At 53.4% G+C, this 21,951-nt stretch overlaps 1 long non-coding RNA gene across 1 annotated transcript; it reads right to left on the bottom strand.

The window, feature by feature from the left end:
* Positions 1-396: 396 nt before the first annotated feature.
* Positions 397-21,311, bottom strand: LOC131482596 (uncharacterized). Its single transcript, XR_009247142.1, has 3 exons — positions 21,253-21,311; positions 15,200-15,367; positions 397-650 (listed from the first exon to the last, which is right to left on the bottom strand). It is a non-coding gene; the product is annotated as an uncharacterized LOC131482596 (long non-coding RNA).
* Between the last annotated feature and the right edge of the window lie 640 nt (positions 21,312-21,951).

Below are 21,951 nucleotides of genomic sequence, written 5' to 3'. Positions count from 1 at the left end.
GAATAGATCTCTCCTGGTGGCCATAGTTGGTCTTGGAGGCAGCCCAGCTTGTGGACTACAGTTTGAGTGTTCTGGGTGACCTTGGGCATGTGACTTTGCCTCACTCACCTTGGGTCCTCATCTATGAAGTGGGGTGGCAGAGTAGGACTGCATTAGGTTTATATTCATTACGGTGTGTGAAGTGCTCAACACAGGGCCTGGCCCATGGTAAGTGCTCTCAGTAAATGGCAGCATCAGGGGACGTTCATGTTCTGCTTGGTGACAGCATGGCAGATCCCAAGGTTATCAATACATGCAATGTATGTGTCAGCCATTCTGGAGCTGACAAGACCCATTCCGATGACCTATCATCAAACCAAGCCATGAGTGCCCTCTGCAAAGGTGGCTGGAGCCCAACTCTCCAGAGATGCCGAAGGCAGCCAGCCCTGTGTGCTGGGTGGGCTTAGTGAGCTCTTAGCCAGCTGCTCTAGGCCCGCCTCCCTCTACCAGCCCGGCCCTGTCCATGGTGCTGACCCACCTCCAGCTGGGAGCTGGCCTGCAGAGCTGAGCGTTTCGCCTCACCAGCTCCCTCTTGCCCATGCCCCAACATGAACATCTCTGAAGATCTCCCCAGTCACCAGGAATGAATTCTGAGCTCACGTCCTGGAATGCTGCCAGCAGAGAAGGAAGCGGCGTTAGTATAAAGAATCACACAAAAGGCCGCAGGTAATTATGTCTCTTTTAAGCTGCTAACAGGATTGGCCGTTTGATAAATGGGAGGATTGGAGGCCGTTTTGTCACTGACGAGCTGTTGTAAGATCATACTGGGAACTGGAGTCGGTTTATCTTCATGTGTGCGTGTGTGAGTGTGCTGGGGAGGGTGGGGGTGACTCTCGGTGGATTTTACACCCTCTCTAAATTAATGTGATTTCCTAGGCCGGTCCTGTGCATGGGCCTGAGTGATCTTTACAACTCACCCTTGATTAGATTACCTGGCTCAGCAGCCACATCTAGCCATCTCCAAGAGCTACGGGGCTCCCCAGGCCCCTCCCTGCTCACAACCCTCCACCCTTCCTCCATACTCCTCTCGCTGCCCATAGCTCAATCACTGCAGGATGGTCTGGGGTGTGGGGGGTGGGTGTCTCATTCCTCTGAGGGAGATAGGCCAGGGGTGAGGTAGGAGGAAATGAGGAAGCTAAAGCAGAAATGGGAACAGAAGCAAAGAGAGAGGATGGTTTTTTCTCTTTTATTTCCAGAATTTTCCTTGAAACCACAGAGCACCAAGGCAGTGCCCTTCCCTGAACCACTGAACTAAGCATTCCTTCCCCACCCCTCACTGGGTACTCTCCATCAGATAACTTTTTCTTTTCCACAACACTTACCACCTACAGTGTATATTTGTTTGCTTCAATAATATTTGCTTTTGGTTCTAAATTCTAGAACTTATGAGAGCAGAGGTGATGCCTGCTGTGTTCGTCCAGAACCCTGCACATCACAGAAGTAGGTCCAAGGTCTGGAGGTGAATGGAGGGTGCAGTCTGACCGAAGGATACATTGCCAAGAACACCACGCCTCAGGACCAGGGAAGGAAATGCTTCAGTAGTTCTTTGGACAGAAGGAAGCATCCTTCAGGACAGAGCTTTTAGCCATGTGATCTGTGGACCACAGGCACCTTAGCAGCATCCTGCGTGATTCTGATACGGTATATGGGAGCTGACACTTCAGGGAATATTAGTCTAGCAAGGGGGTGAGTCAGGGTTCCTGCTTCAAAGAGAATCCTGTAAGTCCGGAGATCTGGGCTATACTATGTGTGTGTGTATGTACACCTATGTGTGTGTGCAAGTCCGTGTGCACCTGTGTGCATGCTGGAGAGGTACAGGTGGGATGAGGAGGCTGAAGGCCATTCTTTCCAGCTGAATACAACCTCATGCTACACACACACCTGAAACTCCTTGGGGTGGGGGCAGAGTCCAAATAAAGGGCTAATCCTTCTGGGCACAGGCTCCTCACCCTTCCCAGGTCCCTTGAGGAAGAGGAGGACAGCCACATGTGTGAGAAGGAGGACCCTTCCTTGTCCTGTGCCCAGGGGCTTCTGCTCCCCACCCACTGAAGTCTCTGCAGCTGATATGTCATGCATTATTGCCCAGGCAAGCTGTGCATCCACCCCCAAGCCCTGGACTGGCTCTGCCCTCTTCAGAGGGCCTCCTTCAGATTTTCCAGCAATCTATGCTATAGAAATTACTGACAGCTATCTCAAAGCATTGTCTCTATGCTCTCTAACACACACACACACACACACACACACACACACACACACACACACACACACACACACACACACCCAGCATCACAGCCCCATTATGCAGATACAGGCACAGCCCCACCTGACATATGATAGTAGCGGTGATGCTTAGAGGGAGAAGCCCAGTAGCTTGGGCTGTGGAATGGTCTGGCTCTGAGGACCAGTGGAGAAGCATGCAGCCTGAGGTCTAACCACTGTGGACAACTGGCCCTGTCAGAGCAGAGGAGTGGGACTGTGTCACCTCCCACTCACTCTGCCCTTCTGCCACAGTGGCCTTGCCTTACATGGCATAGAAGCCATGTTCCTGTTCCTCAGAATGCCCTCCTGGATGCTGGCCACTGGGCCATAGCCCTCTCTGCATTTTCTTGCCCTTTAGATAGCTACCACTTCCCTTCCTTGGTGAATTTTCTAGATGCCCTGGCTTTGTGCTACCACTTCTGACCATCGAATCTGCTATATCTGCCTTCCTCCACTGGACTCCAAGCTCCAGGGTAGTATGGACCGCAGCTGTGGGTTTTGTTCATCTTTATGCCCCTGGCACCCTCACCCACAGCGTGTGGCATCTACCTGGTGGGCACACTACTCAGGTGGCAGATGGAGGCTCTGAAAAATTCATCTGTTTCAACCAATGGTGCTGGAGTATCTGCTCCTTGTCACACTCTGGTGCTGAATACAGAGGACACTGCAGTGGACAGAGCCCATCTCTTTCCTCTCACAGAGGCTGAATCCTGCTGGGGAGGTGTGTGGTTGGCAAAGAACCATGCACATTAATGTGAAAGTGCAGCGGTGGCCAGCACCATAAAGGACAGGCACCTGATGCCAGCAGGAGTGTTTCACAGGGCGATTTGGCCAAGTTGGGGAGGCCAGGGCAGCTCTCCTCAGAGGATGACAGTTCTCTGGGATGGAGATCTCTGGGCAGCACCATAGTGGGAGAAAGTGTTAAGGAATGCAGGGAAAGCACATGCAAAGACCCTGTGCAGGAGCGGGGAATGGCTTGTACGAGGGAATGCACCAACAGAAGACTGAGTGGGGCTGGGTGGGGTGGGCTGGGCTGGGTAGGGTGGATGGGGCTGGGTGAGGAAACTAGAATGCAGGCAGGACCTTGCAATGGGCATCAGGAATTTCCTTCTTCATCAAAAAGCAAAGGATATGTTTATCTTTAAGATTTACCTATTTAGTAGAAAGGTGGAGTTAGAGAGAAAGAGAGAGGGAGAGAGACCTTCCATGTGATGGTTTACTCCCCAAATGGCCACAATGACTGTGACTGGGTCAGGTCCAAGTCAGGAGCCTGAAACGCTATCCTAGTCTCCCACGTGGGTGCTGGGGCCCAAGCTCTTGGGCCATCCTCTGCTGCTCTCCCAGGTTCATTAGTAGGGAGCTGGATGGAAGAGGAGCTTCCAGGACCCAAATTGGCGCCCAGATAGGATGCTGGTGTGGTGCTGCAGGCAAGGCCTTAACATACTGTGTTGCAAAGCAGGGAGCCCCTTACCCTCAGGATAAAGTATTTAAGCACAAAAAAAAAAAAAAAATGCCTAAACAGCAGGGGGTGAGGGCACAAACACAGTGAAATGACCAGAATTCTACTTGGCAAAGGCCATTCAGGCTTCGATGGGAGGCAGGTGGGGGGGCGGGGGTGGAGGGGTGGGGAGTAGCTTGAGTAAGGGCAGAGAGACCAATTGGTTGTGCATTGCAGAAGTAGATATAGAGAGTGGTGGGCCGGAGAATGTTTCTGAGCTACACCGTGGGTGGCTGGCGGGGGGGCGGGGGGGACGCAAGACCAGCTTCCACACCTAGCCTTTGCAGGTCCCTGAAGCCCTTGGCCTCCTCTGGAAGGCATCCGGGGAAGTCCTCCTCCAGAGCAGAGGCAGCCCTGCTGCCTGCATCTTTCTGCTCCCATACCTAGGTCCTGTGCTGCATTCTCCCCGCCATGTGGGGGAGAAGGGGTGCTCATTTGCATCTTTCAAACTGGAAGGCTTGGCCTGGGCACCGAGTGGGGAGTGTGCGGGGTTGCTCTCCAAGCCCCAGGTGCTTTGCATGCCGGGAATCGTAGTTCTGGAGCAGGCAAACTGGCCAGCTCCTGACTGTGGGTCTGGCAGGCAGCCTGGTTGCCATGGCAGCAGCTGGGCTGGAGCCACCGAACCATTTCATCCACAGCTCGGCTGGCTCCGAGCCTCCCAGTGAGAAAGCTGGGGCTCTGGGGACTAGCGGGAGAGGGAGCCGAAGCAAAGGGGAGAGGAGTGGGCCCTCCTGGGCCTACCCCAGGGAACTGGTCTAAGACTCGCCTTGCCCTGGAGTTTGTGGTTTGAGCCTGGAGAAGTCACCAGCTCAGCCGCAGAGCGCAGCCCTCGCCCAACCCCCAAACCCCCACCCTCCCAGCCACCACTGGGAGTCAGTTCCTTCCGCTGCTGTGTTCCCGTCACTCCGAGCCTCAAGGTTCGGCTCTGTGAACACTGGAGCCCACACCGGGCACAAAGAAGGAGGGAGCAGCCGTGGTCCCTGAGGGAGCACAGAGGCTACACAGGCAGGTGAAAAAAAAATTCGAAAAGATGACTTCGGATGGCAGCGTTCTATTCACCTCTCTCCTAGACCGTAGGAACCCAGGCCGGCTCTGCACCCTTTGGCCACAAGCCTGGTCCATCCATTCTCTGTGCCCCAGAGAAGGATTTCCAGAACACAAATCCGGGCCTGTCACACCCCTGTTTAGCATTCTTCAATGGCTCCCCTTTGCCCACAGCTGGATCCAGTCCAGCCTCTCTTGCAGGACCCTTCCTGGCCCATCCAGTGCTGGCCTGTGCTCGCCGGGCTGCTTCTCCTCCTGTGCCCACCTCTCTAGCTCATCCACAAAGTTTCTTGCACCTTCTTCCTGCCCCCTACCCCTGCTCACCTCTGCCTACTGTGCCCTTTCTTTCCGCTCCCAACTTGAGGACTGACCCACCCCAGCCAACACACGCCTTTCTTTTCCTCCTCCCTCTCCTCTCACTCCCTCGTTCTCCTCCTCAGTGAAGTCTTCCAGAATCCTTTTCCACAGATTAATGGCCTGGGCCCCGAGGTCCCAGAGCACTTTGTCGTCCCTCTCAAGCACTTAGCACCCATGTTGTGATGATTGTTCTGGAGCTGCTTCTCCCTCGCTCCCTCTTCCCCGCATCTGAGCCATCTCAGCATCCCCAGTGCCCTGTGAGCAGAGCAGTTGGCACAGACTAACACTCCCTGATGGTGAATGGGACTGAGCTCACCCATGGAAGGCAACCTGGGCCTTTACCTGCCCCTACTCCACCCAGTCCCACCTCCATCCGGGACCCTGTGTGTACCTAGAACTCACACCTGACAGGCAGGGACAACCTCCCATTGGCCTGGAGCAGCCCCCTGCTTTGGGCAGGGGCGTCTGCACAGGGAAGTGGTGCAGACTTCTTCATGTCCCTGGGACCTGGCATCAAGTCATATCTAGGTCTCCAGGGACAAGCACCGTGTAGTCAATAAAGGCATGATTTATGAAGGCAGTCCTAGGTGCTCAAAGCAAACAAACACAGAATAAACCAGACTTCCTTGCTTGCTCACCCGGAGGCAGGATAATGCCATGAAAGTCCTTGGTCCTAGACAGGGACCGGGCCTGGCTTTAGCCCCCAGGCCTCCCTATCCAGCCCTCCACCCCAGTCACTTACTCTCTGTCAGCAGCTACATCCACAGCTCCCAAGCCAGCGGCCCCTGCACTGAAGCTGTGACTTCTCCAGGACAGGTATTGCTGGCTTGGGAACCCACATTCCATACTGGCTCCTCCACTTCTTACCCAGCTTCCTGCTAATGTGCACACTAGAAGGCAGAAGGTAAGGGCTCAAGTACTTGAGAGCTCCTGCCACTTAAGTGGGAGATGCAGATTGAGTTCTGGGCTCTTGGCTTCGGTTTGGCCCAGCTCCAGCTGCTAGAAGCATCTGGAGAGAAAACCACTGGATGGAAGACTTCTCTCTCTCCACATTTAAAAGAAAATTTAAAAAAAAATTAAGATTTATTTCTTTTTATTGGAAAATCAGATTAGACTTACAGAGAGAATTAGAGATGGAGAGAACTGTCTTCCATCTACGGGTTCACTCCCCAAATAGCTGTTGCAGCTACTTGGGAAGTGAACCAGTGAATAGAAGATCTTTCTCTCTGTGTGAATCTGCCTTTTCATTAAAAATAAATAATTTTTTTAAATGAACAGTTGGAAGCCTAATACATAGGACTAACAGGCCTGGTGTAAACAGTGGCCTTGGTTAGGGTCTGAGGCTGATGGAGCAAGGGTCCCCCGAGATGGAAGGGGAGGGGGTGAAGGGCACCAGTCACACTGCCCAGAGGAAGTGCTCAGTCCCCAGACCACACAGAGGCTATGTGTCACCACCTTTGCCACTCGATGGTCTCTCAAATTTCCACCCCAATGTCAGTCAGGGGTAGAGGAGAGGTAGCAGAGGCCAGCAGGGTGGGTGACTCCAGCTGTCCTAACACGGGGCTCCCAGCCCCTGAGTCAGCTCTGTAGGTCCTTGTCCTCCCCCTTTTACCCAAGGAGGGCTTGACTTCAGGGCTGAAAGGAAAGCAGCAGTGGGCAGGGAGCAGAGATCTGTGACTAATCCTCCATTTCCAGAACACAAACCAGCAGGCCAACTGGTGGCGTGGGTACCAGTCTCAGCTGTCTGTCCAGGATCACTGCAGAAGGCCGAGCCAGGCTGGCCCGTGACCCTTAGCTGTTCTTGTTCTGCAGCTGAGAACAGAGAGGTCTGGAGAAGGCTCTGCAGGGAAAGGCTGGCTCCGCCCTCCACCAAGGGATCCAAATCAGCATTTGTTGACATTTCTCAGGATGCCCTTGGTGCGGGTGACATTTCAGAGCCCTGCTCTCTGACAAGCCTGGAGTGTGTGAGGAGAGCCTCAGAGCCGCCAGTGCCCTGGACTCAGCTGCACCCAGGGATAAGCCGCACAGCCCCTGAAACAATGGAGACCTCTCTAAACAGTCATGACGCTCATGCATGCACTGGCAGGTGAAGGCTCTTGGGGAGTGAACCAGTGGAGGAGGCTCTCTCTGTTTCTGTTTCTGTCTTTCAAATAAACTGAAAATAAAAATTGGGGGAAAATGGGCCTGGTGGGTAGCTTAGCGGCTTAAGTCCTCGTCTTGCACATACTGGAATCCCATATGGGCACTGGTTCTAATTCTGGCAGCCCCGCTTCCCACCCAGCTCCCTGCTTATGGCCTGGGAAAGCAGTCCAGGACAGCCCAAAGTCTTGGAACCCTGTATCCACGTGGGAGACCTAGAAGAGAATCCAGGCTCCTGTCTTTGGATTGGCATAGCTCTGGCCGTTGTGGCTACTTGGGGAGTGAACCAGCAGACAGAGGATCCTCCTGTCTTTCCTCCTCTGTATATCTGACTTTCCAATAAAAACAAAATAAATCTTTAAAAAAGCTCAAATGGTCACCGGTGGAGGGTGGTTCTGATTCTCTCTACCTTTATTCTAGAATACTAATGTTTGTGAATTACTCAGGCATCAAACAAATGCTCGTTTCTCCACCAACCATTGACATGACGGTTATTAATACTAACTCCTAACCCCTGCTCAATGGCTTAAATAAAAGTTTATTTATTTCAAAGCTAATCAGAGAGCTCTATCTTCCATCCACTGTTGCACTCCTCAAATGCCTGCAATACCCATGGCTGGGTCAGGCTGAAGCCAGAAGTCACAAACTCTGTTTGGGTCTCCTACATCACCTGCTGCCTCTCAGAGTATGCATTAACAAGAAGCTAGAATTGGAAGTGGAGCTAGGAATCAAACTAAGCCCTCCAATACAAGATGCAGGCCTCCCAGGCAGCAGCTTAACTTGCGGAGCTGAAAGTCCACTCCCCATCTGACCTTTTGTAAGGATGGATGACATTGGGGTTATGGGCCTTCTGATGTGATACAAAGTGAAGTGTGTGTCATTGTATGATTTGTGTTCTAGCTCACAACACTTAATCTAGCCTGTGGATCTACCTTCTTGTGTGCATCAAACACTGGGATAGCTGAATACACAGCACAAGGAAGTAGTCTTATTTGATAGGAAAACTGACCTGGGTGTTTCAATGGGTCAATGTCAAACAAACAAAACCGCAACACCCTGCAGCCAGCACTGTGACACAGAATGCGAAGTGGCTGCCTATGGTGCTAGCCTCCAATATGGGTACCAGGAGAAATTCTGGCTGCTCTACTTCTGATCCAGTTCCCTGCTAATACACCTGTGAAAGTAGCAGATGACCCAAGTCCTTGGGTCCCTGCACCCATGTGGGAGAACCAGTGAAGTTCCTGGCTTTGGACCAGTCTAACTCTATCTTTTGTAGCATTTGGGGAGTGAGCCAGTGGATGAAGCATCTCTCTCTCTCTCTCTCCTTGCCTTTCAAATAAATTAATTAATTTTTAAAAATCCCGGGAGGGGGGATGTGACTGTGTCACATTAAGCAATTAAATGCACACAATGGTCAGATGCCATCCTTGCATTGGATTCTGACAAACCAAGTGTGAAGGACTTTATGGGGGTCAGTTAGGGAAATGTGTCTATAATTTATGTACTAAATGGGATGAAAATTTCCTGACATGGAAAAGGTGGATAATTGACTGAAAAAGGGAGAAGATGAAGCATATGTATTATGTGAACATATTTTGGTATAAAGATACTTACATGTAAGGAAAAGATCTGCAAGGGCATACATTAAGACTCTAATGGTGGTAGGAAGGGAATGTGTTTACTTTATATTTTTGCTTTCTGTATTTTAAAATTTTCTACAATGCACGTGTACTGCTTCCTACAATGCACATGTACTATAATAATAAAAATGTTTCTTAATAACAAAACGGGAGCAATAACAGAGTGTACCTTGTGGGGCTGTGATGATGCAATGAAGCAGGGCTGTGCAGCACAGGACCTGGGGTAGGTACATGCTCAGAGGGTCGGTGTGGCTGAGAAGTCTGCCCCTATGGCATGGAGCTGGCTCACTGAGGACATGTTGCCTGCTCCCAGCCCCTGGCACACAGCAGGGCCCTGCTGATATCTGCTGGATACATCATTTCCCTTGGCCCAGCTTTTGTTGGACATCAAGGGTAATGTGATGAAAATCATAGCTTGAGCTTACACAGGTATGGGTCCCCAGAGCACCCCTTACAATCTCCTAGAGTGTGTCCCCAACAGGGTCTCTATGACAAGCAAGGGGTAGACCTATACCACTGAAGCACAGGGAAAGACTGAGTGTCCCATTCCCCAAGCGGGATGCCCTCATCCAGTCTTGTCACTGGCCTCCAGAAGCTCCTCCTGCCCCCAAATCCAAGCCTGCACTAGGGGCTAAAGTTGGTCTGAAGCTATCTTACAACTGGGTCCCAGCATTAAGGCTAGCCTTACCATACTTGTTGGTTCTTGGTCCAGTCTGAGTGAGGCCAGCTTCCCATACAAAGCTTCTAAGTTGGGACCAGGCTGAGACTTGGTCCATTTCCAGGACTCGAGGACTTAGTGGAAGTCTGAGGCTATCCACCTGCTGAGAGATGAATGTTAAGGCTTGTGGTATGGCCCAGTGGCTAAATCCTCACCTTGAACATGCTGGGATCCCATATGGGGATTTGGATGAAGCTGAGCTTTGATGGGCTCAGCTCTGGCCATTGTGGCCAGCTGATGGAAGAGCATTCTGTGTGTATTTCCTTCTCTCTGTAAATCTGCCTTTTCAATAAAAAAATAAAAATCTTAAAAAAAAATACACAAAACAAAAAACAAACTTGAGGTGTGCCTAGGTCTGAAGCTTGCTGCTTAAGCAAAACAGAAGCTGAAGTGAAATCTTCTCCTGTTTACAGCCACTGGAATCAGCTAAAGGCTGGGCTGTCTCCCAACGTGACAGGCAAGGGCTGGCAGCTGCTCTGTAGTTGCAGAAGGAGCTTGGGTATGGGGGGCAGTGAGGGGATATGGGCCTGGATGTGTGCTGTGGGCCTCGAGCACCCACCCAGGCAGGCACTGTGTGCAGAGACCTCACCCCCAGAAGGCTTCTGAGAGGTGGAGGGCTGCCAGCCTCTGCAGAGGCCCCACAGCTGGAGAGGTCCCGTGGAGAGCGCCCCATTACTTCAGCTCCTCCCTTGTGGACAAGCGGCCTGCTCACTCATTAGGCAGACAACTCCTGCTTAATAAAAAATACATGAATAAATAAATAATACCAATCATAACTGAGTGGGAGACTGCTTTCCCCTCTTCTATTTCCAGTTCCTTCCTTCCAACTGCAACCCTGAATGGCCAGATCCCTTTCTCAAGCTAGGCAGCCACCCGCCACTGGGAGGGGACTAGGGAGGGGCTGGCATTACCTCCAGGGTGACTGGATAGCTCCCCTGTGCCCCAGACCTGCTCTTGGAAGGGCATAAGCCTGAGAAGGCTCAGGAAGGGGTCTCTTCTTTTGATCCTCAGGAAGGGGGCAGCAACAACTGAATCTATAGGGCGTCTACAGCCATACCACCCTGAACGCGCCCGATCTCGTCTCAATCTATAGGGCATGGCTTTGGATGGTCCCCAAAACAGAAGGACTTCAAGTCAGGAAGATGATGGTAAGAGTGAGAGTGAAGGGACCTGGCTCAGTAGCCTAGTAGCAAAAATCCTCGCCTTGCATGTGACAGGATCTCATATGGGCACAAGTTCATATCCTGGCTGCTCCACTTCCCTTCCAGCTCTCTGCTTGTGGCCCGGGAAAGCAGTCGAGGACGGCCTAAAGCCTTGGGACCCTGCACTCATGTGCGGAGACCCACTTGGGAAACCTGAAGGAGGCTCCTGGCCCCTGGCTTTGGATCAGCTCTAACCATTGCAGTCCCTTGGGGGAGTAAACCAATGGAAGGAGGATCTTTCTGTTTCTCCTCTCTATAAATCTGATTTTCTTATAGAAATAAATATTAAGTCTTAAAAAAAAAGAGTGAGAGAGAAGGAGTTGTGTAGTGGGGCCATGAAAAGGTTGCAAGGGCAAGCAGTTGCTGGCACCTGACCAAGGTTGGGGAGGGGGCCTTGACCCACACTCTGGCACCCAGATTGCCTTTCTGAGAAGGAAAAATAAAACTAAATTGCTGTTCCTTCTGCTGGCCCCCTCTTTTAAGATTCAATTATTTGAAAGAGTTGCAGAGAGAGAGTGGTCCCCCTTTCTTTCTCTCTGTCTCTCTTTGTTTTATGTTTCACCACTGCCTTCTCTTCCACTGTCATCATTATGTTCCCCTGGGTCCCCATATCTCCATGATGTCCCCCTGGGTCGTTAAGGAAGTCATACTGTCCCAAGATCACAGCTCAGGACCATGGAGAGCATCATGTCCGTTCCCTACACAAAAAAGGGCAGGCTCCTTGAACCATAAGGGGAGGGCCAGGGAGCTGGGGAGGCAAGTTGTGGGGAGCCCTCTTGAACTGGACAACTCAAGTAGCAGTTCTTTGTCTCCCCTGCCAGCCACTACCAACTCCAGGGAACCAGGAGGAGGGAAGAGCAGGCTGTTTCCCATGTGCGTGGTTCTGGAGCAAAGCAGCTAGAAGCTCTGGGGACCTTGGCTTGCAGACTGCAAAGCTCAACACATGAGCAGGTCCCAGCATGAGAGCTGCATGACCCTTGGGCTGATGGTGGTGAGGCTGGGTGGGAAGTGCTGGGAACTGTGTGAGAGTGGGGGCAGTTATAGTCCTGCAGGTGAGGCAGTGCCCAAGGGTAAGGGGAATAGGAGATAATCAGGATCCTGCTAGGCCTGTTCCTTCTGGTAGCTGCCAGCTGGGAGTGAGGGTCAGGAAGGGCCTTCCCTGGCCCTTGTTCAGAACTAATGGGGCCCAGGAGTCCCCTCTTCCCTCCAGCAATTCCCTCTGGATGGAAGCAGGAGCCAGATTTCAGGAGCAGCCCAGATGTTCAGGGGAAATTCTGGGAAGTGGAGCAGATGGAGCCTGGGATTCCTGTGGGGGCAGGGAGGAGGGCAGCAGCTGGAGCAAGTGCTGGGGCATGTCCCAGAGCTAAAACTGGCTCTGATGTGTGCCAAGGCATGTGTCATGGTACATGTCTAGGATGTGGGACTGGCACAGAGGGTGGGCTAAGGCAGGTGGCCCCAGATATTTCTCTGTCCCAGCCATTAAGACCTGTCCTGAGCATCCCATTGCTGTAGTAGCACCTGAGGACTGCCCCTTGTGCCAGATGGTGTGTCAGGAGAGAGAAGAGAGCAAGGCAGACCCTGTTCCAGCCCTGTGAAGCTCAGCTCCTCCCTCATTCCTCCCCAGTATAAGGCCTTGGCTTGGCCCCAGGGAACCCCTCCCTCCACGCTGAGGCCAGAGGGTGCCCCCCCCACTTGGCTGGGAACAGAAAACTTAGTCCAGAGGCCTGAGTGACAGATCCCAAACCATTCCTTCTTTCTACTCCAGGAAGTCACAGCTTTTATTCTCGCCCAGAGCCTTGCCTTTCTGCCATGCCAGCCCTGCTGCTCCTTGTTGTGTTCATGGTGCTTGGGAGGCCATGGAACAAAGTGAGGGGGTCTAGACACTTGGGGCCAGAATCTAGAACTGATGTGGCTCCTGCCTCCTACAGTGGACCTGAGTCTTATTGCTCGCTTCACTGCATTGCACCTGCTGGTGGTCAACTCAACATCATCACATCAGCCTGGGAGAATTCCTGTGGGCCCCTCTCAGTAGATGGACAAACTGAAGCACAGAGAAGCAAAGCCATATGCCGAGGGCATGGCTCTGCAGCAGCACCAGGATTAGAGCTCCAGTTGACAGGGTTCTTTCTGGAACTCAGCCTCTAGGCAATAAGGCCACGCTAGCTCTGCACCCAAATTGGTCATGTGGCCCTGGGCAAACCAGAACCTTTTCCCCTCTGGGCCTCCAACTCCCCATGGGTCAAATGGCAAGAAGTTTAGTAGGATTATTTTAGCCAGCCCCTGCCCTGATGTGGTGTCACCATCACCTTCAGTTTGAGAAAAGGAGAGAATGGGGGACAGGTGTATACCAATGTTGTACCTGCTGAGGGCAAAGGAGTGAGTGCTCTCCTGCACCTGCCAAATTCCTGGGGCAGCCCAGGATGTCAAGATACTTGGCCAGGCTGGGCTTGTGTGCTGGTTCCAGTTCTGGGATTGGTGTGAGATCTTGGGAGGGCCACACCCTGGGTCCAAGCTCTGCCTGCTGCACAGGGACGTCTGGGGACAGGGCAGGGCTGGCTGGGCAGGCCAGAGCCAGACGGCAGAGCCAGGCAGGCAGAGCAGAACGAGGCTCAAAGCTCCAGGGCTTTACAAATGGATTTTGCTGAAATGGAAATTTCCACCCATCCCTGAAATGAGTCTGGCAGTAAGGCCAGGTCTGGTGGGGGCTGCAGCAGCTGGGGATATGGACAAGGACAAAAGCCAAATTTGTGTCAAGGCCCCTCAGACTTATCCACCCCTCCCCATGTTGCACACTCCTTTGCCCAACTCAGGCAGGGTCTTGGGTTCTGCAGGATCCTCACCTCTTTTATAACCTGGAGCCTTCTCACCCTCTTCCCATCTAACACTCTTCCTTCCTGCTGCCTTTCACCCCCACGGCCTCCCACACCTCCCCTTTCACCTGACCTTCCCTTAATCCTCACCCTGCCCTTTCACCCTCATCCACTCACCCCTTCACACCTCCTTGCTGCCTCACACCCCACTTCCCTTCCTGCCTCTCAGCCCCTCCTCTCCTGGCTTTTGGATCTCTCCAGCTCCTGACTCTGCCCCCCACTTCACTCCTCCTCTGGCCTGTGTGGGCAACTCCCGGCACCCTTAATGGGGGATAAATACCTCCTTCAAGGCCAGGAGCTAGACTCTAGATCAGGGCTCTTTGGGCTGCGCGAGCAAGGAAATCATCCATTTTCTTTGCCATTCTGTTTCCTCACCTGCCTGCAAGGTAGACTTTACACCTACAATGACATGGGAAAGGCCCTGGTGGCGTACAGTCACTTGCTCCAGTTTGCTGCCCATATTTGCTCAAGGGTAAAGCAGATGAGCCAGGCCCACTGACTGAGGTAAAAGCAAAGGCAGGGAAAGTTGAGTCTGTAAATGGGTGGTGTGGGGGGATGGGATTCAAGACCCACTTCTTCCCCACCCACCCCTTCCAGCCTGGACACCTTTCTGCCCTGGCCACTGCAGGCTGTTGTCACTGGAGGGCAACATGCTCCCTCCTGTGGACAACGGGTATAGCCCCGCCTCCCATGGGGCTCTCCAAGGACCCGGAGAGAGGAAGCAGGGGGTCATCGGGTGGGATGGTGTGGGGATGTGGACAAGGACAAAAGGGCTGTGAGCCCCTTGCTCAATGGGTGGGAGAGGCAGCAGAGGGGCAGCCCCATTTGCTGGGGCATCTCAGAAAGTCAAGATGCCAGGAGACTTAGAGAGCTTGAGCTCCTTTGGCCCAGTGGTACAGGTCCTAGGACACCCGAGGAAGTTACCGCGTGCTTCACTTTCGGTTGTGTGGTCACTTCCTACTCATGATACATCACGCACGAGGAGGTGTGGGCTGGCTCCTGCGCCAGCCTCAAGCGCCCAGTCTCAGAGCCTGGGCTGTGCCAGGCTGGTGGGTGCAAAGCATCAGGAGTGGGATGGGGATGGTGGTCGTGCTGAAGGACAGAGTCCCCGTTCCCAAGAAGAGGCTGGGAAGGGAGCGAGAGCTTCCTGAGGCTAGAGCTTGTGCTGGGAGCTCAAAGCAGAGAGAACTGGCCAAGCCAGAGGAGGCCAGTCAGGGAGGCAGGGAGCAAGCAAGAAGGGGAGGCATGGGACTCAGGTGGGCGGGGCCTCTGGGCAGCGCGTGGGCTGAGAGCCACGGGAGCCGCCTGCGAGTGAAGCTGAGCACCTGCTGGTGGCCTGTTCTGTGCGTGGAAACCGGGTCTCTGTTGCTGCTTGTCTAGAAAACGCCAGTGCTGCGGGGGAAGGGAGGGAGGAAGCAGGGGAATTGAATTACCTTTCAAGTCTGAAGCCTGGATCCTCCAGGCCCGCAGATGGGCGTGAACATGCTTTCCAAGAGCATTGTGGGATGCTGGCTGTCACCAGGGAGCTGTGAGGAGGTTGGCCAGAGTTCCTTCAGTTCCACCTTCCCTTCCACAGGCGATGAAAAAAGGGGTGTGTGACCCTGGGTGGGGGGAGGAGAGCCTGAGGTAGAATCCTGCCACAGTCATGTCTGTTCCATGTGACCGTGGCACATGGGACCTGGGCACAGGGCTCCATTGCATTGAAAATGAGGAAACGGTAATGGTGGTTACAGCAGCCACAGCTTCTGTGTCAGGTTTTATCCTCCCACGGCCCAGTGAAAGGTACATACTACCAACTTCTGCGTTTCACAGTGGCGGGAATGAGGGCTCAGAAAGGGGAAGAGATTTTCTTGCGGTCACACAGCCAGTGAGTGAGAAGGCAGGGGGCCCTGTGTGACCCCACACCATGACTCTCAGCTGGCTGAGAGAGGTCCACAGGACAACACACACAAGGGAGCCATCAGCTTTGTGCCTGGCGTGTGGCAGTGGATGCGTGTCAGTATTATTTATGCACCTGCACAGATGCTCAAAGGTTCCAGTTTACGGTAGCTCAGGTGGCAGTGGCTGAGCAGATGTCAGAGATGCCAGCTGTGGGATTGGGGTGGGAAGGCAGGTGCAGATGGGTTGAGGTGGGCTGAAATGGGCTGAGGTGGGAGTCGGAGCTGGATGCAGAAAGTGAGGGAAGAGGAGGCAAGGAAACGGGAGTGACCAATTGGGTGTTTACCTAAAGCCTTTGCTTTGACAAGCGCCTCATTGGCTAGACAATTGGCTTCCCAGGCATCCCCTGAGAATGGCCGTCAGACAGCATCCAATGCACTAATGCCATCTATCTCGGCCTGGCTGCCATTCATCTGCTGTTTGCTTGCCCCTGCTGGCTCCAGGGATCTCACTGTCCCCTCCCCCACTGGCTCCCACTGGCAGCACCCACGACACGTGGTGTGAGGGTACTGGAGGAGGCCCGAGTCCCAGCTCCCCAGGGAGGCGGGTGCTGCTCCCCTCCACCTGCCAACCCAGGCCTGGCCAGGAGATCCTGAGAGAGGGTTCAGACCAGGTCTGGTCCTGGAATCCCTGCTGGCCAATGGTCTCTCTCCTCTGCCTGCTTGGAGCTGGAACAAGGAGCTCCTTCCACAAACTCTCTCCTAAACTCTCCTCCTGGGCGTGGAGGTGGGGAACTGTGAAGGGTTGAGAGGGGCTCCCAGGACCTTCCCTTTCTGCAGTCCCTCTGTGTTCACCTGGAAATGAGGCCCAAGTGGAGGGCACAGAAAGGTGAAAGAAGAGCAAGGTACTCCTGCCATCAGCCAGGCAGGGAGGGGTAAGAGAGAAGGGAGCCCTGGGGTGGCAGGAGGTAACAGCCACAGGGTCCTCCCTGGGGCTGCAGTTGTTGGCTCAACTCCCTGTGGGGTGGGGGGACTGAAGTTCTGGGGAATCCACTGGTGTCCACGAAGTTCTGTGGGGGCAGTAGTGATTTGTTCAGGCCCCCCGTCCCTGCCCAGTCTTCTGGACACCTTGGGCTCCAGGTAAACACTGAACAAACAGAGAAAGAGAATGCTGGTTGGAAAAGGCACCTGGCCCTCAGCCTGCCCTAGGCTCCCCCTGCTCAGTCCTGTCCTCTCGCAAAAGCTGCACAACGATGGCCTGCATTCCATTCCTGTCTGCAGTGGGGACTGCATCTGTCATTTATTTCTTCCTCCTCTCATTCACTCACCCTCCAGAGGTTTCTATGCACTGCTATGCGCCAGGCGCAGGGAGTACAACAGCAGGCTGCTTGCTCTGTCCTGCTTCTCTGTGCCACAAATGCAATGCAAACAGCAGGTTCTTAAGTCATTTGCGTGCCAAGATTGGATTGGCATGAGGGACGGATCAGATGAGGTCTCCAGCTTGGTTTCTGCCCAAATAAGGAACCGTCTCTCCTTGGGTGGCAAGCAGGGCAGAGGAGTGGTGCTATTGCACGTCTCTGCAGCCCAGCCCCAGCTTCATCTTCCCACCCAGGCCGCTCAGGTGCTCCAGCTCCTCACACCGCGACCCCCAGTGCTTCAAGCCCTCAGGGCCTGGTGTGCTGTGTCTAGGAACATATGTGTATGTAATGTCTGTGTATGTGCCTCTGTGTGTACTGAGTATGGGCATGAGAGTCTATGTGTTGAGATGTGAGTGAATACCCATATGAGTATGTATGTGAAGGCCTGTGTGCAAACTGTTGTCCTTATGTGTGTGCTAACTGTTCTACGAATGTGTGTGGGTGCATGTCTGTGTTGAGTGTGTATGTGTGTGCCTATGAGTCTATGTGTCAGTAGATTGCATGAATGTGTGTTTGTGTGTTTATGTGTCTGCGTGTTGAGCTCAAGTTGGAGATTTGCCAAGAACAGAGCTCTGGGCTGGGCAGCTAGGCAAAGAGCAGAAGGGAACAATATATGATGCCAGACTCCCCCCTCAACCCTAACCAAGATCCCAAGGAGGCACCCCTGATGCAGGAGCTGCCCGCAGGAGCGCAGTACTGAATAGGAGGGGTTCGCAGTGGTTTCTCCCACCACCTGGGGAAATGGCCTCCCTCTCCCCGCAACATACACTGACTGCCATCCTGCGGCTCCCTTCAGCTGCCCCCAGCTGCTCCTCAGCTGCTGAGCATCCAGGAGGATCTCTGTGCTGCCAGCCTTGTCCCACCTGCCCTATGTAGTGTTGGGGTTAAGAGAGGGGTGTCAGGTCTTCCAATCCTTGGGGCTGCAGCCTTAATCGGACCCCTTGATGAGGTCAGAGACCAGCAGAAATAGGCACTGAGACCTGGCAGGAAGTAGCAGGTACCTGAGCCCAAGCCTGGATCCCTGCCAGGGGCTGCCATGGCAGAGGTGAGAAGAAGGGGACCTGGGGGGTGGGCTGTCTTGGCACAGGCAGCACCCCCCCACACTGTCTGACAGAATGAGCTATGTGCCTGAGTCTCTATTTTTAGTGGGAACTGGAAGGAAAGAAAGTTCGGGGGCCAAGCCACCAGCTCCAGTTCCCACTGGCAGCACCCACGACACGTGGTGCGGGGGTGCTGGAGGAGGCCCGAGTCCCAGCTCCCCAGGGAGGCGGGTGTTGCTCCCCTCCACCTGCCAACCCAGGCCAGGCCTGGAGATCTTGAGAGAGGGTTCAGGCAGGCAGTTTCTTCCCCCATGCAAACCCCTGGCTCCACGGCAGGTCTCTGTGGGGGACATGAGTAGTTCTAGGTGGGGAGGCTTTGTGGGGCCCCCTTCTTCCTTTAAGGGTCAAGCACTTTGACCTCTGTTAGAAGGCATGTAGGACTGTGTGACACCTGAGCCCATAAGCCCTCTTCGCTTCACCCCATCAACAGAGCTGGGGTGCAGGGAAGTTATTTCAAGCATCCTCACCTCCCTGACAGAATAGGCTCCCTTGGCTAGCAGCCCACAGCTGCATCAGCCCAGACTAGTGGATCAAGTGGCAGTGAGCGATGATGGCTAGAGCAGGGTCTACAGACAAACCCAGGTCCAAACCCCGACTCCTCTACCCACTACCGTGTAGACCCTGAGGAAGTGGTTAAGCCGCTCTGAAACTCTGCCTTCCCTTCAATGCAGTGGGGATAATCACAGTGCCTGTCCCTAGGATGAATGAGGATGAAATGGGATAATGAGCAAAAAGAACCAAGGAAACCCTCAACTATCAGTCAGTACAACTGGAAAGCCTAGTCCCCAGTCTGAGCATGGCGGTATGACTGACCTCAGGCCAGAGTAACAGGGTCCACAGCTCCCAACAAATTCTCCAAGGGATCCAGAACCACCCCCACCCCACCCCTCAGAGTTAAGAACCACTGTCACCTCTGGTTTGTAAGTCAGAAGACATGGGAGTCAGACCTCAGTTTCCCCACCTGCTCCACGAGAGGACCCCACCCACTGGGCACTGTGGTCCAGGTAGAAGCATTCTAGGGCTCTCTGATGTGTGAGAGCAGCGATGGACAGAATGGCCACAATTGGGGCTCAGGGGCCACCTCCTAAGACATGAGGAGGAACTCCTGTACCCCGCCTTCCACCACCACCAGCAGCAGCCGGCTTGGTCCATCAGCCAGCATGTCAGGCAGCCAGCCGACAGAAACTGAGCTGCATCTTCCACCAACCCGGGAGGCTGTTGCCATGGCAACTTCATATTTATCCACTTTAGCTCCTAATTAAGGGGAAAAGCATATAACATATTGGATGTCAAGGAGGCTTTGTGAGCCTCAATTTAGCGGCCGTGCCTGGATGTCAAACTCAAGCGTGATTGCTGTTAATCACCTCCCAAATTGCTAAGACGGGTCACCAAGGGGAAGGTCCCCCCAGCAGTGGGGCAGCTGGGCCCAGGGGTCACGAGGAGGTGGGAGGGCAGCACCATGACCTGGGAGCTGCTGGGGGAGATGCTGACTCTGTGGGTGTTCGATTACAAGGTCTGTGGGGACAAGGGCTAGGCTTGTTCCTGCTGGGCCTGAGTCAGGGGTCTTCACCCTAGAGGCTTGCATATCAAGACCCTTGGTCTATAGAGAGAGACTGACCGCTTGATGAACCAAGAGGGTGTAAGGAGCATCTGGTAGTTTCTGATGTCAGAAGGAAGACCGACAGAGGGGCAGGGCTGGGAAGTGCAGGCCAACCTGTTCCCTGGGGGCCTGGATGGATGACTGCCACGTGGCAGAGGATGGTCTAATAGGGACCTGTTGGTGGGCAGGTCACTAGCTGGGTGGCTGGATTCTTTGGTCACTCTATGATCTCCACAGGGTGTGCCTGGCCTCTGCACCCCCGACTCAGTATCTGGGGCTCCTTACGTGCCAGTTAGATCAGCCCCAGTGGAGTGTGGGCCCAAGGCCACACGTCTTGGAGAGGCTGCAGCAGGATTCTGTGGATGTGGAAGGCCAGGAGGGGGAGGGGCACTGCAGGGAGGACAGCAGTCGACTAGGTAGAAACATGAGCTGCAGACCCAGGGTAGGGTGTCGTCCTGACAACTTACAGCTGTGTGACTGTGGCCAGGTCACTTAACCTCTCCCTGCTTCTGTTTTCAGATCTGTGGAGCAGGGATGAGGATGAATCACACTGCCCTGTGCTTTGCAAGGACTCAGCATGAAGATAAATGTCAGGGGCTCTGCACCGTGCCTGGCCTGTGGGAGTCCTCAGCTGTGACTTAGACGTCACCAAGGAGCAGACTGCAGGGAGGACCAGGCACAGGGATGCGGAGCTAGCCCCAGGGTCAAGGCTGCTGGGTCACAGTTCCCAGAAGAGAAGAACTGGCAAAAAGGAGCCCTGAGAGAGCTGGAGGTGGAGCCTGCTTTGGGAGCTGAGACAGTGTAGGGACAATTGGAACCCCTTGGGCATTTGGGGGAGGGGCCCTAGAGAAGGAGGTCCTTGTACCCACCATTCTGGTTCTTCAGGTTGAAGGTTCATAAAAACAAGCTGAGATGGTCACACAAGATCTACTCTTAGGTCTCATTCTGGACAACGTGAATGACAACCTGGGGGTGGGGCATGCAAAACTCCTTTTAAAACACTCCTCGGAGGATCTGACCACTGCCAAGTCAAGACCAGAGGGCCACTGTGGGTAAGGGTTGGGAGGAGCTGGAGTGAGGGGTGGACACCTCCTCCCCTACCACTTCATCCTCTAGAGTGTAGCTGGACTCTACTTAAAACATTGCATTAGGGGCTGGCCCTGTGGCATAGCATGCTTTGTCAATGTCTGCTGTGCTGGCATCCTATATGGGCATTGGTTCAAGTCCTGGTTGTTCCACTTCCAATCCAGCTCCATGCCAACGTGATCAGGAAAGAAGTGGAGAATGGCTCAAGTGCTTGGGCCTCTGCACCCACAATGGGGAGACCCATACAAAACTGCTGGCATTGGCCTAGCTCAGTCCTAAGCATTGCAGCCATTTGGGGAGTGAACCAGCAGATGAAAGATCTTTATCTGTCTCTCTCAGTCTTTAACTCTGCCTTTCAAATAAATAAAAAGAAATTTTAAACAAAGCTTCTAAAAAAAAACTCACCATGTTACTTTAGAAGGGGGTGGAGAGAAGATTTATTTCTCCTTTTCCTTTTTCTTTGAAAAGTCAGATCTACAGAGAGAAGGAGAGATAATGGGAAAGATCTTGTCTGCTGGTTCACTCCCCAAGTGGCCACAACAGCTGGAACTGAGCCAATCTGAAGCCAGGAGCCTCCTCCAAGTCTCCGCACATGTGTGCAGGGTCCCAAGGCTTTGGGCCGTCCTCGACTGCTTTCCCAGGCCACAAGCAGGGAGCTGGATGGGAAGTGAAGCAGCCAGGACATGAACTGGCATCCATATGGGATCCCAGCAGTTGTAAGGCGAGGATAGTCACTAGGTTATCATGCCAGGCCCTGGATGGAAGATTTCTTTCAATCAAATAACTTTAAAAAAATAAAAGTACATTGGAGAATAAAAATTCTGTAGCCGAAATATGTAGAAAATATCTAAATATGTGGCAATAGCTCCTACTACCATGTATTGCTTAACATGAGCCAGGTATATGCTAAATGTATCCCATGATTTTCTCTATTCTTCTACTTCTTTTTTTTTTAAGATTTATTTATTTATTTTTGGAAAGGCAGATACACAGAGAGAGGGATCTTCTGTCTGCTGGTTCACTCCCCAAGTGGCCACAATGGCAGGAGCTGAGCTGATCTGATGCCAGGATCCAGTAACCTCTTCCAGGTCTCCCACACAGGTA

This window comes from Ochotona princeps, chromosome 19, assembly GCF_030435755.1.
Source record: "Ochotona princeps isolate mOchPri1 chromosome 19, mOchPri1.hap1, whole genome shotgun sequence".
In the NCBI taxonomy this organism is placed as follows: domain Eukaryota; kingdom Metazoa; phylum Chordata; class Mammalia; order Lagomorpha; family Ochotonidae; genus Ochotona; species Ochotona princeps.
Note: the sequence above shows the minus strand (reverse complement) of the source record. Positions and strands in the feature narration are given on the sequence as shown.